Source organism: Bos grunniens, chromosome 1 (genome assembly GCF_055505025.1).
Source record: "Bos grunniens cultivar Pamir isolate PY7600 chromosome 1, Bosgru_T2T1.0, whole genome shotgun sequence".
In the NCBI taxonomy this organism is placed as follows: domain Eukaryota; kingdom Metazoa; phylum Chordata; class Mammalia; order Artiodactyla; family Bovidae; genus Bos; species Bos grunniens.
The window spans coordinates 7,999,097-8,004,582 of NC_141165.1; the positions used below are offsets into that span (position 1 = coordinate 7,999,097).

At 41.7% G+C, this 5,486-nt stretch overlaps 1 protein-coding gene across 15 annotated transcripts in view; it reads right to left on the reverse strand.

Moving 5' to 3' along the window:
• Positions 1-5,486, reverse strand: part of DYRK1A (dual specificity tyrosine phosphorylation regulated kinase 1A) — a 144,664-nt gene that overhangs the window by 120,349 nt on the left and 18,829 nt on the right. The gene's annotated exons all lie outside the window — the stretch shown is intronic.

Below are 5,486 nucleotides of genomic sequence, written 5' to 3' on the forward strand. Positions count from 1 at the left end.
GCGACACAGCAAGCACACTCAGACCCCCGCCCTAAGATGCAGAAGACGTTACACAAAAATCTGTACTCCAACAATCAAGGCAGTTTTATTCATAATATCATACAAAATATTCAAAACAATCCAAATGTCCTTCAATAGTTGAATGGTTTAACAAACTTGGTACAAGCATACAACAGAACACTACTCAGCAATAAGAAAGAATTAACTACTGATTTACACAACACTAAACGTATCTCAAGGCATTACACTTGGTGAAAAAGGCTGATCTTAAAAAGGTTATATACTGTATGATTCCATTCATTTAACATATTGAGGTGATAAAACTGCAAACACGGAGAATAAACAGAACGGTGCGGGGCGGGGGGGTATTGGGAATACAAAAAGGTAGCAAAAGTGTCCTTCTAAAGTGACAGAACAGCTCTCTCACTTTGACTGTGGGACTAGCTTACCCAAATCTATACATGGAACAGAAAGTTACAAAAGACCATGCTCACACACACAAATGCAAGTTTAAAAACTAAAGAAAGAAGGCATGCAGTTACCAGAAATAGACCAGATGTATCAGATGTCCAGCTTTTTATACTGTGCTAAGGCTACATAAAATTCCACCAAAGGAAGCTGATGGGGCTACATCAGACTTTATATCATCCTTGCAACTTCCTATGAGTTTTGAAATGTGAAATAAAAAATAAAGACTTTTTAGGGGGGAAGGAGCTTCTTGGAAAAATGGCCTACTCCAAGGCTGAGACAGAAGTTTAAGATAAGCATGGAAGAGCTCCAAAAAATGATAGAGATAGGCTAAAAGGACACAGAAGTCAACCTGGCAAAATCTGGGGCAAGTGAAGCAGCAAGATCAATGCAGTAATATATTACGACCCACTGCATACAGTGATACAAAACAACTGAATACGATAAAAGTCGGTAACCAACAGAATATTTACACAGTCGCAAAGTTATCTCTGTACAAAATACTTATTACAAAAAGAGAGGAAAAGTAACTTTAAAATGGAGGAGCCTGAAGGCACCACCATAATCAAGTGATCAAAGTGAACGTTCTCAATACTGGTACAGACGGAAATCATAGGAGCCCTGCAGTAGGCACGGTACCGCGCCGCCCCAAGCGTGCTCCACAACCTGACCCTCGGCACCTGTGAACATGTTCCTTTACATAGCAAAGGGAAATCACGGTTGCACAGGAAATTAAATATGCCAATCACATGACTTTAAAATTGAGACTAACCTCAATGACCCCAGTGGGCCCAGTGAAATCACAAAGTCCCTCCAGAGTGAGAGCAGGGAGGAGAGAGAGACGGCAGCACAGGTGCACGAGGTCCACAGTGGCTGGTTGTGCAAAGACGGGGAGACCACAAGCCAAGAAAAGCAGACGGCCCCCAGAACCAGGAAAGGGCAAGAACACGAACTTACAGTCTCCAAGAGGGATGCAGCCCTACCAACACCAAGACGAGCCCAGGTCAGATCCATTACGGACTTCTGAACTCAGAACTGTGACATAATAAATGTGTGTTTTTTTAAGCCACTGAACTTGTGGTAATATTTTTTACAGCACAAATTGAAAATCAGTAATATGCCATCTAACAAAATACACTGAAATTAACACAGCATCCCTTCCATGATACTCCTGGCCAAGATGTTCAGCCTACATCTAGTAAAGAAACATCAGACAAACTCACATTGAGAGGGACTCTCTAAAATAACTGGTCTGTAGTCTTCAAAAATATCAATAACATAAAAGAAAGAGCAGCTGAAGGACTATGTAGATCAAGAATTGGAGAGACATGACAACAAAAGGTGTTACTCGATCCTAGACTGACTGTATCCTTCTATAAAGGAACACCACTGGGGCAACAACTGAAAGCTGAGTGGAGGCCGAGGGATCAGACGGCTGTAATGTACCAATGGTAAATTTCTGCCTCTGATGGCTGTACTGTCATCAGGCAAGAGAATGTCTCTGTTTACAGGAAAAATGCACTACAAGATTCAACAAAGAAGAGACTTCATGTCAACAACTTTATCTCAAAAGATTCAAGAAATAAAAGTTATTTGTATTCTATCTGCAACTTATCTGAGTTCAACAAATAAGCAAATTACATGCAGTAAAACCCCATATTGCAACGCAAATCCTATCCGTGCTGGCAACTATCACGTCCCCAAACAGACCAGAGGCACTCGCGCTCTCTGGGGAAACACACAGAGACTCTGCACGTGGAGAGACCAAGCACAAGAGAGAACAGGTGAGGCGGAGGCTGCAAGGCGCTTCCTCGGTGGCTCAGCGGCAGGTCAACAATCCACCTGCCAACGCAGGGGTACAGATTCGATCCCTGGATCGGGAAGATCCCCTGGAGAAGGAAACGGCAACCCACTCCAGTATTCTTGCCTGGGAAATCCCATGGACAGAGGAGCCTGGCCGGCTACAGTCCACAGAGTGGCAATGAGTGGGACACAACTTAGCAACTCATCAACAAGAGCCCTGGAGTAAAACAAGGGCACTCACACTCACAGGTCCCTCAAGCACCACACTAATACGCCTCCAGTGAACAAGCCTCACCCTCGAAAAAAGCTTCTTTTCGGCTTTATCGTCACTTACTCCTCACGCAAGCCACCAGCCCAGGGATGGCCAGATATTTGAGGAAAGCTGCCAAAACTCAAAGACAGAAATCAAAGCAAGCAGAAAAACAAGAATCCACAGGAAATGGAGACAATGCCATGAAGGGGAAAAAAAGGCAATTAATCATAATATGAATGTGCCTGAAGAGGTAAAAGAATGTATGAAACCATGAAGTAAAAACAAAATACTAATGAAAAGAAAAAAAGAGCGGTGAGAGGGGCGGGTAGGGAGCAGAGAACAACAACAAAAAAATATCCTGATGGAAAATAAAAGTTGAAAAATATCTCCCAATAAAGGTAAAAAATAAACAGAAAATACTCAAGGCAACACTACAAAACTTCCGAACACTACAGATGAAGATCAGATCCTCAAAACTCCTGGGGAGAGTTCTTTTCATAAAAAGAACCAAAATCTCAAATAAATCAACGGATCCACATTAATATGTAGTAGTCACTAACATCACAGAGTTAGATATTTTATGCCTCCTAAAGATAACATACCACCCATGTAGTATTCTCCCTACTTAGCACCTCTCAAAAAAAAAAACCACACACACAGAATTGTATCAAGTCTCTAGATCTCACTGCTACTGCCACATACAGGAAATACATTGCAAGGGACGGGGAACACATCAATGACACCACAGGGCTTCATTCAGCAATACACAGGCTATAGAAAACTTCAAGACCGAGGACACAGTTTCTTCAACAAATAAAACTCAAGGGAAAAAAATAACACCGACAGATTAAAAGAGACTTCAGAGGTTTGTCAGTCAATGACAATTTATGGACCTTACTTAAGATTCTAATTTGAATAAACTGCTTTAAAATATAATTATGAGGCAATCAAGGTAATTTGAACTTAAACTGGATATTTGAAGAATTATTTTTAATCTTTTAAAGGTATAATATTACTACAAGGGTTACAGTTTACAAACGAGCCCTTATCTTTTAGAGAGACAAATATTCACAAGTAAAATTATGTACCTGGGTTTGCTTGTATGAAATGAAAAGGAAGAGGGATAGACAGAATTGTAAATTTTTTAAAAGTGGCCATGAGCTGACGACTGCTGAAGTTGGGTAATGGTTTAACAAGGGAGGGCATTATGTCCTCTGACTGTTCCATACTTTTGGAACCCAGAATACAAATTATATCTGCTATAAGAAGCTAGAAAAGCATGAAGCAATTCATTCAGAGTTCTCAGTAAAAATTAAATTCCAACTGCAATTCTATACCCAGTCAAAACTTTTACTCCTGAAAGAGAACAGATTAAAGACACTTTCAGATGATGTCTCAAAAAACTAACCTCTCGTGCACTCTTTCTCGGGAAGTCTAAAAGCTGTGCTGACAAAATGAAAGAAAAAAGTTGGAGGAGGAAACGGCAACCCACTCCAGCGTCCTTGCCTGGGAAATCCTATGGACAGAGGAGCTGGGTGGGCTACAGTCCATGGGGTCGCAAAGAGTCGGACACGACTTGGCAACTAAACAACAACATACATAGGAAAAGAACCTAAAAGAGAGTAGATACATGTATGTGTAACTGACTCACTTTGCTATACAGTAGAAACACAACACTGCAAATCAACCACACTTTAATAAAAAAAAAAATTTAATTTCCATATAGGAGTAGTTTGATGGAGGGGCCCTTAAGGAAGGGGGTGGGGGTGGGTAAGAATCTAATCTTTGTGCAAAACTATACAGAGAGGCTATTAGAAGGTATGGGGAAACTTAAACACAAAGACCTAGAAAACAACGCAAAACAAAACCATAGGAGGAAAACGAAACAGGAAAAGCAAAATTATACAAGGAGGGAAATGTAATCATAGTATACAATTTGCCTCCATGGTGAACAAGACTTACATAATCATACTACTATACTGAATACACTGAATGAAAATATACATGTAACTACAACGGATAGATGGAAGACGTCTAAGACAGGTGGTTTTAAATTAAATAGTCGTCTATCTTAAAACAAATGAACAACCCACTCCAGTATTCTTGCCTAGAGAATTCCATCGACAGAGGAGCCTGGCAAGCTACAGTCCATGGGTTCGCAGAGTCAGACAAGACTGAGCACACACACCTCAACAGAAAATCAACAGATAACATCTTAAATCTTATGTAAAATACCAGAGTAGGGTCAGAGTTACCCACCCAGCCTCCAATTTCCCCCTTTTTCCGCTGTAACCTAAGTCAATTTTGTCCAGAACTCTTTTGCACACTCACCCATTTAGGCACATGCTCAGGGAAAGCGCTCAGTTCCACACGTGTGTCCAACTGGTCCAAATGTCATTCCATTTCCCTTTCTAGTGAGTGTTTCAGAAACAGGCCTGTAAGCCAGGAGGTAGGTCTGCCAGTGTTTCTAGGCAAGTTTCCACATTCTCATACAGCTACACGAAAGATAATTTTCCTTCTCTAGACATTGTTGTACCTGGGTACTACTCTGAAACTCCTGCATCTTACTGAGGATGTAGCCGGCCAAAGACTAAAAGGGGAGATGGAAACCCTGAAGTCATTGACATTGACATGACATTGACATTGGAGTCACTCAGTCGTGTCCAACTCTTTGTGACCCATGGACTGTAGCCTACCAGGCTCCTCCGTCCATGGAATTTTCCAGGCAAGGGTACTGAAGTGGGTTGCCATTGCCTTCTCCAGGAAATCTTCCCAACCCAGGGATGGAACCTGGGTCTCCCGCATTGTAGGCAGACCCTTTACTGTCTGAGCCACCAGGGAAGCCACAAAACCAATTAGCTGAAGAATCCACCCAGCTCTGGACTTCCAACTGTGAGTTACCCGGAAGCCAGTTTGGGTCGTGGTCTCAGCACTAGCATCCAAAAGCAGGAAGCACAGCTCT